Genomic DNA, 14591 nt, shown 5'->3' on the forward strand with positions numbered 1-14591 from the left:
TCCTGAAAAACCATGCGAGGCCACTGAGCCGTGGAGAGGGTGCGGGAATTTTCCCGGGAGCATCCCTCGCACGGGCTGCTCTTAGCACAGAAGTATGCGGGCTGTGGCTCAACTGAGCTAATGGGAGGATGAGGCAATGTGCCAGTCAGGGCTTGATCTTGATTTACAGGGTGTTTCATGGAGAACACTTTTAACGAGCAGGTCTGACTCCTAAAAAAAAAAACCAAAAAAAGCCGCTTCATCTGGAGTTCGCTGTAACGTGTTGCCTGCGGCAATGGAAACGGCAACGTGAGCCGCAGGAGCCGAGAGCCGGGGTTTCGGACGGCTAGGGCCGAGCCGACCGGGCCGAGAGCGGCGGGCCGGCGGGGGAGGTGCCCCGGGGTGGGCCGGGCCGGCCGCGCCTCCCTCCCGCCCTCCTGAGGGTGCCTCCCGTCCCTCCCCGCCCGCCCGGCTCCCTCCCGCGCGGCGCGGCAGGTCGGGGCGTGCGGCGGCGCGGAGCGGCGGCCCTGGGTGAGGCGGAGCGCCCGAAATGGCGGCACCGGTGGGACGGGGAGGCGGGGGGCGCGGCGGCCCCGGGGCAGCGGGGCCGGGGAAGGGGCCGGGGCGGCAGCGCGGGAGAGCCGGGCACGGCGCGGCCCCCGGGCCCCGTGTGCGGCAGCGGGGCCCGGCGCTCCATCCGTCCCTGCGGCACCCCGCGCCCGTGGCGACCTGGCCGCGGCCACCCGACCCCGGCTCTACCGCAGCTGCACCGCTTTCCTTCTCCTCCGGCGCCCTGTGGCGTTGTACGGCTCTGCAGGGGCTTGGCCCTTGTATGCTTTGTTGGTTTGGTTTTTTTCCTTAGAAAAGTGTTTTAACCTGTTGCGGCTGGTGTCATAAACTTTGCACAGCCCGCGGAATTAGTAAAGGTGTTCTGAATGTTGCCGTAAGTCTTGTAAAACGATTATTACCCCCCTCCGCCTTTTGTTCCGTTAAATTTCCCTGTTGTACAAATAAAGAGTTGGCCTTCATGCTGGGCTTATAGGACCCTTGTAGGCGGAGGAGGGGGAGAACGAGCGCTTGTTTACCACACAGTCCAGGCGATGTTCTGTTCCCTTCTTTTTCTGGAAGCTGCATCAGATGGGGAGCTGATGGCAATGGGTTATTTCTGCACCGTGGTGTTGCTTGCCATGAGGAATCTTTACTAGTAGCTTCTTCTTCTTGTCCTCTCACGAAGAACATAAATTTTTTTATCTTTAAAGTCTGACTTATCCTGAGGGCTTTTGTAATTGTTGCAGTATCCTGTTGAGTTTCAGCAGTGACGTCTTTATTTCAGGGTACTCTATAGCATCCCTTAAATTCTGCACTGCTTCACTTCTTTTGTCCTCCTACAGTGCTTCCTGGTTTTCTCTGAGGGTTCATGTGATGCCCTCTAGAAAACAGGTTGATTGAAATAGCATCACCCATCAGAGACCATTTTTTGAGTTTTGAGAGATGTCTCTTTTGAGAAAAGACATTTCCTTTGTGACATACATGTCCAATGCCAAAGTTCTTAGGGAACCTTTGGGTGTAATGGATGGTCTTACCAGCTGGTATTGTGGAGGCTGAAGAGTCTCTTAGCTTGCCACCAGTAAGACAAAGGTCTGGCCCAGTCCTCCTGCCAAAGGACTGTTTGTGGTGGAGGGAGCAGAGTGCCTGTCTTGGCTGAGTTGTTGCTGAGCTCATGGTAACTAGAAAAGTCAGTGCAGAAGTTTCAGTGCATTTACATTCTCTGAAGCGTTTTGTGCGCATAGGACAGGCAGTTCCCAGTCTGTGGATTGTTGGAAGCTGGGGTAGCATCATTTATGCTTTATGCATTTGGTGACAGGTCCGTGTCAAAGGCACAGCGCTGGCTTGCACAGGTGGGCTCTGGTTTGCTCCAGCTGCTCTGGTGCCAGCACTTCTGCGTCAGATGCCCTTGCTGGAAGCTTGAGCTGTGAGCTGGAGGAGGTGGCAGCTTTTGAGCTCCTCCAGGTAATTCACCTCAGATCACATCCTTGCTCTGTAGTTTGCTGATGATTTCGTTGAGTTCCCGGCCTGTTTTTACTTTTGGTCATATGCTGTATTTCTGCAAAAAGCATGTTTCATTCCAAATTGTTGCTTGTGTTCATTGTCCTGTGGCTTCTGCAGTGGAGGAGAATGACTCCTCCAGTTGCTTGGTAAAAGTCCTGGCACTCCTTGCTGTATGCTGGCTTCAGGGATCAATGAGAAAATGCCTTTTCTGAGTGCTTGAAATAATGTCTCATGTGTGACGCTTCATTTTACTCTGGAGTCTGAGGTGGTTAATCCCTCTTGTGGTACATTTTGTGAGAATTTAACCAGTTTTATTTCTCTTAACTCAAAGCAGGTGTGTTAAAGGGGTTTTATTTGCTACTCGCAGTGCCACGTCTGAAAGTTTCTCTCTTTGGGTGTGATACATTCTTCAATAAGGGGGTGGAAGAAAGCTGCTGGTATTCCCTGTCAAACAAAAATGCTAGGTGGGAGTGGCTGTGAAGGGTTCTCTTTCCCCTTAGGAACTTTCTAGCTGGCCTATCATTCCCAGCAAATAAAAGTTGTATCATGACTTGAACTGTTTCCATCAGGCATGCACAGAAGGCAACGACTGCCTTGCTCTTGAGACAGCCCTGAGTGGGCTGATTAGAGAGCTGTGTCTCTTCTAGCCAGGTTATCCCACAGACAAATTCACTTGTTCCTTCTACAGAGTTTGGCTTCTTAGCTCATGAACACACTGAACTGTTGGTTATGGATGGAAGGAAAATGTGTGTTTACATGTGGTTGTTTGTGTAACATCTCTTATCACCATGTGTGATAGTCTGCTTGTGGCAGACTATCCTGTCTGGCATTTCCAGGTAATTTGATCATTTATAAAGCAATCATACTGTCCCTCTGTTCTTCTTGTGCCTTCTTCGGCAGAAGCTTAGAAAGAAAAAGATTGACAACCTCTGAAAAACAAACAAAAGAAGCTGTGCTTTTTCATGTCCCAGTTTACCATTACTATCCCCAGTGGCCTCATCAGCCTTATTCCTTAAGCCTCCTGAGAGAATGTTCTACCCCTCAACTCTACTTTCTGCTCTTGAGCTCAACACTGGGTTATCTTCAGCTCTCCCTGGCTGTGTGCACTGACAGCTGAGTTCATGGAAAGCCTGAGGGAGGGGGGCTCCTAGAAATGACAGCTCATCTCAGTTTCTCTGGCTTTGAGGAACAGAAGCCTAAGTCTCCTTGGTTGTTTAAAAACCTTCAAGATCCTAAGGGTACAGACCAGGTCTCCTTCTGTCTCATTCACTCATCCTGCCTTTCAGACACTGAATGTGGCTTTTCTTTTGCCACAGCAAAGCTGAAATGAAATTAACAGTGTCACTATAAAAGCATCCCATTTTCCCATTCTTTTTGTACGTGCATTTTGACAGCTTTTCCCCAGGATGGTGACCATCTTCCCAGTCTGTGAGAAATGTGGTTTTCCCTGCTACCCTGTGTCTGAAGCCAAGGTGTGTTGGGCGAAATGAGGAATGGCAGATGTGTGGAATGGAGATGAGGTGTTCTGTCAGTTCTGTGGAGAGTGCCTCATTCCATCCCTCCCCACAGCACAGAAGCTGTTGGCTGCCAGGCCCTTGATCTGCCCTATAGTAGCAGCACTGCTGATGGGCATCTCTCTTCAGTGCTCCTTTCTGTCCTGCCTGCCAGACTCCTCTGGTTGTGATCTCAACAGCCTGGGATCCTGGGGAATGGATTCAGGGAGTCCCACTAAGTCCTGTGTCCTGGCTGCTGGCAGTAATAAAACTCTTGGCAGAATGATCAGGAGGGTGATGACTATTTTCCGTTCCTGGAATTTCATGGCTGAGTAAGAGATATGTTTTGGGGTCTGGGCATTTGGGTGTGACCAGCTTGGTCCATGTTTCTAACCTGAGTTTCTTGTGCTGGTCGGGTGGTATGACCCCAGCTCTGTATGGCCAGAGTGCAATAAGCTCAACATGGGACTGAAAGTGTGTCCAGCTCCTTAGAAGGATGCAAGCATGAATTGATGCTATGACATGCCAGCTGGGCTTTTCATGGAGTTATATATATATGTGTGTGTGTGTGTGTGTGTTTTTGTATTTCAATCATGCTTTTGATGCCAGTAGTGATGGACATTATTGGAGGCAGAATACGGGTTTAGTGGGATAAGGAAGGATATCAGGAATTCTGTTCTGCAACAGTTGAGGGAGGGTCCTTGGCAGCTGTTTAAATTCATTTGGGTGCTGATCTACAGGCACTGTCTGCAGGGTGCAGCCAAGCAAATACACACTGTGCAGCTCTGATGGACGTTGCATTGCCTGCATGCCTGCAGGCTGCCATGGAGCTGCCTCTCCTACCTGCTGAGGTGAGTGCATCCCAGAGGGGGAGTCGGGAGGATGTGGCGTGTGGCATGGCCTCTTAAGAGAGGTGGAAATGAGATGGGTGGGAGGTGCAGGAGAGGATGTTGCTCAGACCCACAGGTTGTTCCTGTCGGCGGTAATGAGGCTTCATAAAGAAAAGCTGAGACAGAAGTCGGTGACATAAAATGTTTGGCATTGACCATTGTTTCTTATCTGTGGCTGGTGCCAGATCTGGATACAAAAGGAGCAAAGTTCACTTGTTCAACCCAGGTTTTCTTTACTTTTATAAGAAAGAAAGCAACACTGGGGAGCTGGGGCAGTGGGCACTGTTGCGAGGGTGAGTGCCTGTGCTTTGGTGAAGTCTGTCCTTGTAGCTGTGATGTGGAAGATGGGCACTCTTAAGAAACAGTGGAGTTTGGCTTAAATTTGCAGCATGTTTCCCAGATGTCTTTGCCACTGTAGGAGAGGGGTAGGTTTAAAGGAAGAAACATCTTTTGGAGATGCTGTGGGAGAAAGATCTGCTGTGCCGCACAAATGGATGAGGTGAAAACATGTCTGATACCTCACACTGGAACACTTCTGCTTCTGTCGGGAAGAAGTGGACAGGAGACAGACCAAGCAATGATTACTGTGTTCCACTATTGGCATTGCATGGTGGAATAACAGGTGTGTTTTGGAGTCTGGGCTGAATTTGGATCTTGCTGATCTTGCTGGTCTATCCAGTCCCAGCCAGAACAGTGCTGTACAGCTTAGTAGGTGCATCTCAGACAGGAGTGCAATCAGCTCAACACAGACTGAAAGCAGTCCTTGGCAGCTCTTTCAGTACAAGCATATGACTTACCAGCATAGCTGGAGGATGAGCAGTGGATTAATTGGCTTATTCACTAATGAAATTCAGTTAAAACTGGGACCAAGAGTGGTTTGAGTTAGGAATTACTGTGGGAGGTAGGAATTACTGTGGGAGAGGTTCCTGTTTTGTGTGGAGTGAGTTGCTGACCTGTTATTTGCTAGAGCAGCAGCCACAATGCCTCTGGTTTTTAGGGAGTACTCTGATCCTTATTGTCCACCATGGTGCAACAATAAAGAAAATAAGGAGGAAGGATGGTTTTGGTGAAATTTATCTCCTATCAGAGCCAACTGGCAGATGGCAGCCATGCTGACATTTCTGACATGCCAGGCAGTGAGCAGGACTTTTGTAGTGTCTGACAAGGCAGGCGTGAGTCATGGCTTGTGAATGTCAGTATTTCTTCTTAGCTTTGGTGGAATCCAGAAGGGAGAAATTCATATCCCACATCTCACACCCACACTGCCCTGGGAACAGAGATGGTTGGCTCCTTTTCTCCATGGTCACTGCAAGCTGCATGCAGAGCTCCCAGGGAGGTGGTGGGGAGCTGTGTGTGCCATCACAGGGGCGTACAGTGAGTGCAGAAGCCAGGCAATGGACACGTGGGAGCACGAAAGAGTCTAGTGGCTCTGTGTCAGGTGCTGTGTGCAGGGAATGCATGGATGGGAAAGTATTAGGCTTTGTGCTTGTGGTTTTGGCTGTTGAAGCATAGAAAAGGTGAGTCCAGTCCTGTGTGGAAGTACCACTTGATGAGGAGTTGACCTATGGTTGGTTGCAGGTTCCTCCTTGCTATGTGGAATAGCCCTTTTCCATCTTTGCTGGGAGACTTGGCTGAAGGTGAGATCTGCTGGAGGTGAGGAGACATCTGGTGTGGTCTCCAATGTGCCTTGTCCACTTGGAGGGTTTTTAAAAGGACATATTTCTTGTTACTGGGAGGTACTCTTCCTGTATTTGGGGAAGAACTGTCAGGCTGGTTCCTGCACCTTTGACTCCCAGTTGTCTGGGTTTTTTCCTTCTCCTGAGCAGGGAAAGAGTGCAAAAGTGTCTGGCTGAGCTCATGTTTGAGGAATGAAGCTGTGCTCAGCCTCAGAAATGGGCTCTGGAGAGCCAAACAAAAGCCTGTTCTGTCTATTGTGCACCCCACAGGGCACACCTCTGGTGTATGCAGTGTGACCGAGGCAGGAAGAAAAAAGGGAACTTAAACCACTGTGCTTAGACCGGGACAAGATGGTGGTTGCTGACTTCACTGGGCTGTTTGTGCCCTCAGGCACTGTGGAACCGTGCATCCTTCTCACAGGTGTGCTGCTGGAAGCCTGGGAGGAGGGAATAGCAGACAGTTGCAGAGGAAAACCTCTGCTTTCACGGGTGTCATGTGCTTTACTTTGGCTGCAACTGTCTCCATGTGGAAGAGAACCCCCTTGTAGAAAAAAAGGTTTTATTGTTTGCTACTTCATCAAGAATTTTAATAATCTTTTAAGAAAAAAAAAAGGGAGGCGAAAGCCAGCTTAGATGAGAGCAGTGAGAGTAGCCAAAATAAATTATTGTAGTTACATCAGCGTGATTCTTATCAAGGACACATTTACAGGGGGATAAGTGGGAAGCTGATTTCCCTATGTATGAGGGCACAACTGCTGTGAATCATCAGTATCCTCATAATTTTTGACACCGATAACCATGTGTGGCCAGCTCTGGTCTCCTCTCCTGCATTATCCTGCCCTGGAGAGACAGAGCTAGAACACTCTTTTGGCTGAGGTGAGTAATAGTAGGAATCTTTTTTGTGCTAGAATTGACCTTGTTACTTCCAGCATGGATTTTAGGGTTTTTCCAAATTCTTCAAAAGCAAGAGATAAGTTTTGTTTTCTGGGTTCCTCTATCCTTGTCTATCCTAGAGGAGCCTCATTTTCACAGCGGGCATTTAGTATTGAAGATAGTGACTCGGTTTCTTCAGAAATTTTTGAATGTGTTGTTCTTGGATTTTCTCTTGGGTATGTTTTGCTTTTAATATTTAAGGACTTACTGAGAGTCTTAACCTACAAGTGAGCTGTGCTGTGGACTGCTTTTCCCCTACTGCTCACTAATGGCATTGGATGAATTGAAAGATGGATAATGAGTCTGCCCAGCAACGGAGAGCAAAGTGCTCTGCTGCTTTCTGCTGAGCTCAAAGAAGTCTGGATGCTGGGGATGTGCCAGTTATGTTTTTAGAGGCTTCTGAGGGAACAAAGTATGGTTTCTCCCATCTCCTGAAGTGTTCTTGAGTCTTCTTGCTGTTTGAGGGTTATTCCAGGGTAGAATATGCTACTGTAGAATATAGAGTGGACTGCTTCCAGTCTTTAAATGTTAAGCTTTAAAATAACAGGAGATCAGATGAGATGATAATGGTTCCTCTTGACTCGAAAATTGACCTCTAAGGTGGATGGGGTGGTTGTGGGGAGGATTAAGTTTCAAAGTAATTTTAGGCTTTCCTTTATTGAAGCTTCTTCATAGACTCCTAAGTTAACAGGAGGGTGGTTTGGTGGAGAAAGCCCCTTCAGCGTTTTCCTGCTTCCTTTGAAGTCCAGCTGTTTTGTGCTGGCATCTGTTAGAACCCTTTCCCACTTTCTTTTCCTTGCCAGCTCTAAATGAAGTGGATGATTACACTGTCATGGTCTAACCCCAGCCAGCAATTATGTACTATGCAGCCACCCCTCCCTCATGCCCCTGCCCTGATGGAGTGAAGAATCACTAAAATAATATAATTAAAAGTTATGGATTGTGATCAGAGCAATTTATCAATTGAACCAATGTAAAATATAATTATAGTAGTAATAATTTTAATAATAACAATAGTAGTAATGAAAAGGAGAGCGAGAGAGGAAAAAACCCCAAGAAACACAAATGATGCACAACACAACTCCATAGCTCGTCCCCCAGCAGAGACCAGCAGCTCCAGGCCAGCTCCCCCCAGTTTATATCCTGAGCGTGACATTCTGTGGCATGGAACTTCCCTTTGGCCAGTTTATATCAGCTGTCCTGGCCATGGTCCTTCTATGGCATGGAACATCCCTTTTTGGCCAGTTTGGATCAGCTGTCCTGGCCATGGTGTTTTCCTTCTTGCGCACCTCCTTAATGGCAGAGCGTGGGAAATGGACAAGTCCTTGATCTAGAGTAAGCGCTGCTTAGCAACAACCAAAACATGTTTGTTATCAACATTGTTCTCATACTAAATCCAAACCACAGCACTGCACTGGCTACTAAGGGGAACACTGACTCTCTCCCAGCCAAAACCAGGACGTACCCTGAGACAGACTTGCCCAGGTTGCTGTGCTGGTTATGGCTCTGTACCCCTCGTGGAGATCTGCCCTTTGCCTGTGCCTTCGCTGGAGCTGCCGAGAGGACCAGAGCAAGCCCAGCTCCCCGTGCCCCGGGCAGAGCCAGGTGTTTCAGGGAAGTCATTGTTGCCATGGGGCTGGGGATTTCTTTGGAGCTTAGTAGTGCGTGCTGTGGAGCCAGGGACTTCTTTGTAGCTTGTCTCCTGCTGCCAGTCTTGGTGGAGGGCCAGCAAGTAATTGCCTGGAGGCAGCCCTTGCCTCCCGTTTGTTTATTCACATGCTGGTGCCTCCCGGTCAAGTTTGCAGGCTGCTCCAAAAACAGCTGCGTAAATGGTTTTGGTGGAGTCATTAAAACGTGCTACACAAGGGCAGGGCGGAAGGGGGAGGAATGTTTTATTTTTGGCTGGAGTTGTTTAATTTTACTGGAAGAACGATCCTTTTCAAGGCAACCTTATGCAGCGTTGATTGAGCATTGTTTCCAGCACTGCTCCTATAGCAACAGGAGAGGGACAGCTCCTATGAGCTTCGACTTATAGCTCTGGAAAATGAAATGTCATTTAATTGTCCTTGACTGTGCTTGATACTTGATCTGACTCCAATAAAGTGATTTTAGCTGTGGAGAGGAATATAACTCCTCAAATCGTTCAGTGACCACTTCAGAACACCTCCAGAGACAGTGGTACTGGGGATATATATGAGGACTGATGGTCAGAAGAGATTTCTTGTCCATTCCTAGTGCTGCTGTTAGGAAAGTGGGTATTTCCAGATGTGAGAGTTCCCACATGAGGACATTCTGTGTAGAAAGGGAGGCTCCTGAAGTTGTCACTGGCATCTGTGGCTGCCATGATGAGGTGAGAGCTGCTGTTGCCCGTTCTGTGTCTGCATGATGTTCCGTTTTCTGTCTGTGTGCCAGGGCGCTGCAAAGTGCATCACCCCATTCCTGGTACTGCAGGTACCTGCTCCACTGCTGGCATGCTCAGAGGTTTTCTCTGGCCTGGCTGGCACCAGTCCTGAGCTAATCAGCAACAGGGCTGAAGCAGTAAGAATGTTAACCTTGGTTTCCACTGCCAAATTCCTTGTCAACTGCTTTTAAAATACAATTTTAGTGGAGTTCACTCTGAGGCAGGCTGCTTGGGAAAGAAGTGTGGGATGGCTCCAGAGACTTGCTTTCCTTGTTTGCACGACAGAAAGTGAGAACAGGAACAATGCACTCAAATCAAAACAAGTTTTGTACAAAAGCTAAAGCTGGTGTGGGTTTTTGTGCACCTCTTGCTTTGTGCTGTTTGCAGTCAGGTGTCTTGGGCGCAGGCAAGACAGTGAGTTCTAACAAGTGACTTGAAAACTTTGTGCTTTATAGCTTTGTGTTCTGCATTGGTCTTCCAGAAGACAGGACAGCTTGGCTGCTGGAGGATGGATGTTGAGGAGAGTAAATTCACCCCTTCTCTCTGCTGAGAGAGGCACTTAATCTCTCTGTGCTCCTGTTATAACCTGCTCTCTTTTTTCTTTATTGGGGTGCTTTGAGGAGGCAGAGGATCTTTCAGGCAGTGAGATTATAGAACACCGTGTGATTGAGAGGCTAGAGATGCACCTTGTGGTGGCACACAAATTGCCTTCTCTCTCTTCCAAATACTGCTGCATAAGTTTTTATCAGTGGGATTTTAAGCCCTATAATTTGTTTGTGAGTTTGGTGCAGTGAGGATGACAATCTGCTGTGGGATATGCACCTGACACTGTGGGGAGGTAGAAAATCTACTGGCTTTTAGCTGAGCACCTTTTCAGTGTACAGATTTGTAGGGAACAAAACTGAACTGAGACTGCAGCCAAATTTTGAGTGACTGTGTAGTAGCTACAATACAGCACGTGTTCTTTGGTTAGTCTTTACCCTCAGCACAAACCACTGTGTAAAAACCCAGTTTTTGCAGAGAGTGAAAAAATGGTTATCACTGCTACATTATTTGGAGAGTGCTTTGAATTAGTGTGGAGAGTTGTCTGAATAGGTTTTGTGGAGGCTGGGAGGATTTCTATCTTCCCAGGACTTTTAGTGCTTGTTGACTTGGTTCTAGTACTGGCATGGCTACAGGGCAGGGAGGTTCTGTGAGCACTCTCTGAAAACACTGAGGACCCAGTGGCTTTGCTTCTGAGCTCTGGGCTCAAAATGAACGGGATGAATAGGAAGATAATGAATAGGAAGGGATCAGGCAGAAAGCTGATTCGGCACAAAATGTTTTGTTTAGAAATGTGGTTTAATGCTACTGGTAAATTCTCCAGTGCAGACAAAGCCCTGCTTAAAAATAAAAAAAAGGGAAAAGAAAACCCCAAACAAAAAGAACCCCACAATGCCCATGAGCAGAGTTGGGAAAATAGAATTTAAAATACCAATAGTAGGCTGCAGTGAAGAGTTTGCCTTGTCTGTTGGCTGACCCTGACCTATCTGAACTATTGCTCCTTGTTGTGTCAAACCCTCATTGCTGTGAGCTCTCTGCAAACATAGCCAGGCACTGACTTCTGCAGCTTCCAGTGAGAGAAAAGAGAAGGTTATTGTTCCTCTCCTCAGCTCAATGACTAGTGAAGTGGTTCCTGTGTATAAATAGCGTGAAGTGCTTTGGGATCCTTCAGGATAAAGGAGGCCTTGTGGGATACAAGAGGAGGTTGTTTGACGCAGAAGGAGTTTCCCTTGGTCGCACAGTGGGTGCTGGTCTCTGCCTGCCTTCCAGCTCCTCATGGGGACTGGGTGCTCGGAGGGGCTGCTTGTTTCCCTGCTTACCCACTTCTGGGGACGGGAGACATGGGCTTTGTGCTCTCAGGTTGGGGCTGACTGAATGTTTTGTCAGGGAAGGGCTTTTTGTTTGCTTTGTAGTGAAACAGTGCTAGGTACAGACACACAGTCCCAGGCATGCTCGATCACTCTTATCTTTCTCTCTTATGCTTGCTTTTCTTAATGGTTGTAAAATTTGTCTTATGCCAAGGTCCTTGTTATCCTCAGGGATTCTGCAGCCAGGCATTGCCTCACCCAGCTTGGCTAACCCTCTCATAAAACACTTAATTTGCAGTTATGTGGGTGGTGCTGAACATGTAAATCCTTGCTGAGTTTGAAATTTATGCTTATTGTTATTTATGCTTCAGCAAGCCCCTCCCCTGGGGGAGTAAACACTCTTGAAAATATGAGTGAAAGGTCTGAATGCTCTTCCCTGGAGAGACAGTCTTGTCTCAGAGAGCAGGTGATTGCTCAGGTGTATTAGGCCTGCAGCTCCTCTCTGGATACTTGGCTTTTATGAAAATGAGCAGGAGTTTGGAGGCTACATCTCTCTTGAGGGGTTTATTCAAAACACAGGGCAGAAGAAAGGAGGTATTTGGCAAGCATTCTGTGGGGTGACAGTAGGGCTGTCATGCGCCCATGGAGATGTTGCTTTGGCACAGACTGTTGATATGAGATCCTCCCTGACTCCCAGAATGGGAATGAATTTACCCTCTCTCAGTTCTTTGGAAAAGTGGTCTCCCAGTCAAGAGGTAGAGGTAGAGTCAAGCAGGATCTGCTAAAGATGTCAAGGAGGTGAGATTTTGACCAAAATCTGTTCTGTATTCCTGTCCCCCCCTCTCTCCTAAATTTAAATGACAATTCTTTAGAAGGAGCTTTTCCTCCTCAGTGGATGTCTGACTTATGTTTTGCATTCTCCCCAGTCCAAGGCACGAGTACTTTGACTTTGCAGCATGTTCCAAAGTGCTGAGATGGAAAGCAAAGCACTGAGCTTTGTGTCCTGGGTCAGCTTTCCCTTCTGAAAAGCCAGGAGTGTCGGAGCTGCATGAAGCAGATGAATAAAGGGCAGGGCAGTAGGGCTGGTCTTGGTGAGTTTGGGCCCAGCCTCAGGAGGATTAAGAACTGTTTCTTGCCTTCTAAGTGACTGCGCCTTTTCTCCTCTCCCCAGTTCCTCAGAAAGTTCCCTTATCTGACCTTTAATTAACAAACCCAAGAACTTTGCTTGGCCTGCCTTCCAGTGGTGCAAGAAATGGAATTTCCGCTTGTTTCTCTGAAGAGATGTTTTTGTGGTCTAGAGGCTGTGTAGTAATGTGAATCAACAAGTTTCTGGCTCTTATTGGCATCATTTTTCATAGGGAATGGAAGCAGGCATAATCCAGGCTGGTTATAAATGAAGGTTTGTTGTCCATACTGTGCTAGTTTGGGACCCTCTACCTTAGGAAAACAGGGGAAGGAGAGGATGCTAGACACCATTTTCCAGAACAGCAGACTTATGCAGCCTACCTGCCTCCACAGAAATGGCAAGCCATGGGATGGCACACCAAGGTTAGAGGGATGGAGTGCTTGCAAGGGCCCTCAGTCTGTTGCTCTGTCATGTGCTGGGTACGCTGGAGAATATTTCTAAAAAGGTGATGTGGCTGACAGCACAGGTGAGGTGTCTCTGCCCTGGTACACTCAGTATGAGCAACAAACAAGAGGATCTGGAAGCTACTGTACTGCTAGAAAGCCACAACCTACTTGCCATGACTGAATCTTGATGGGATGAATCCCGTGACTGGAGTGTGGCTATCAATGGCTGCATGGCTTCATCAAGGGAGAGCTGAGGAAGGAGAGAGGGTGGGGTTCCCATGACCAGGTTGAAAACTATCACTTCAAGGCACTAACACCAAGAAGGGCTTTGCCCTGCACAGAAGGATCTTCCTGAGCTTTCTCATAGATCTTCCTGAGCTTTCTCATAGAGTTGCTTTCGGGCCTTTTCCACCAGAATGAGCTGTCATTTTGTGTACACAGCCTTGACAGAATTGATAGCAGCATTTACAGGATGCAGCAGTAAATACAAACCTGTTCTGACAGCTTTCTACCAGCAGAAGATGTTCATGCTCCCCCCTGCTGCAGTTGGGCTCTTCCCTGTTATCCAGTGCACACTTTGCAGTTTAATCAAATGCATTCATAAGAGGAATTCTGAAATCAGGTGCTCTCTACTTAAAGGACTTGATGGCAAAGCATATAATCATATATTGATTACAGAATAGTCTTGGGCATAGTTCATGATTCTCTGCATCTCTCTTCTTTTTTTCCTTCAGCTTTCTGCTTTCCTAAATCCAGCAGCAGACTAGAGCCAGCAAGAAGAGAGGGGGTGGAAAAAAGCCTTTGAAGAGGACTGAACATTTGCACGGGTGCTGTCACCTGCTTTGGTGGTGAAAGGTCAGTGTCAAGACTGCTGATCCATGTTGCCTGTCAGTTTGGGGTGGATAATGGCACACGGTGTGAATTTGACCTCTTTACCTGCAAGCTTTAGAATTCCTCTCCTGGGAAGGCTTTACTTTAATTACTTTTAGCTGCTTTCTGGCAGGCCAGAAGCAGCTGGAGGCCCTTTCTGAGGATGTGCAGTGGGGTAGGTAAAGTGTCAGTGGTAATGTTTTCATCTTACTGAGAGGGAACTCAAGAGAGGTCATGCTTTCAAAGGCTGGAATTTAGCCTTGACGAAGAATGTCAGTGAGTTTGCTGAAGATTAAAGTTATTGGCCCACACCTGTGCTGCACATACCAAGGGAAGGATGTCTGCTTTGTTTGCTGATGGCTGCCAGGGTTATCTGGCCCAGCTCAGATAGTCTCCTGTGGAACATTTCCCTCCAGGCCAGGAGTGTGCCCAGTGGTTGCACTTTTGTTACAGCATAGGTGCAGTGGGATTTCCCTGCAGCAAGTGTTTCTTATGTGCTTTGGTAAAGATGTTAGACGTTATCTAAGTTGTGGTGTATGAGTTCTCTGTGGAATAGTTGTCACTGATGTGTTGGATACCAATTTGCTTGCTATCACTCAAAAATCAATACTTTTAAATAATGATGCTTTTAATCGCCTGGGAGCTATTCATTTTCTTTGGCATTGTTTCTTCCCCATCTGTCAGATGCTGCTTTAGGGCAGGTTTTGCAGAAAAACCCTGCAGGCCTGGCTTTCTTTGCTGTTTAATTAAGTGCTGTTACTGTGCAAGTTGAGGCAAATGTACCAAGCAGTATCTGGGATGACTAAATGAATGTCTATCCAGCAGGAGTGTGTGTGTGTGCACGTCATGTGCTTTCTGAGCTGGGCTGTGTGTGCATG

The 14591-nt window shown here is 47.7% G+C and overlaps 1 protein-coding gene across 1 annotated transcript in view; it reads left to right on the forward strand.

The window, feature by feature from the left end:
- Positions 1–383: 383 nt before the first annotated feature.
- Positions 384–14591, forward strand: part of CD151 (CD151 molecule (Raph blood group)) — a 31953-nt gene continuing 17745 nt past the window's right edge. Inside the window, exons 1-2 of the mRNA XM_084207929.1 lie at positions 384–510; positions 13578–13698. The gene's annotated coding sequence lies outside the window, so the exon portion shown is untranslated. The remainder of the gene's footprint in view (positions 511–13577; positions 13699–14591) is intronic.

Source organism: Fringilla coelebs (genome assembly GCF_963513975.1).
Source record: "Fringilla coelebs genome assembly, chromosome: 6".
In the NCBI taxonomy this organism is placed as follows: Eukaryota; Metazoa; Chordata; class Aves; order Passeriformes; family Fringillidae; genus Fringilla; species Fringilla coelebs.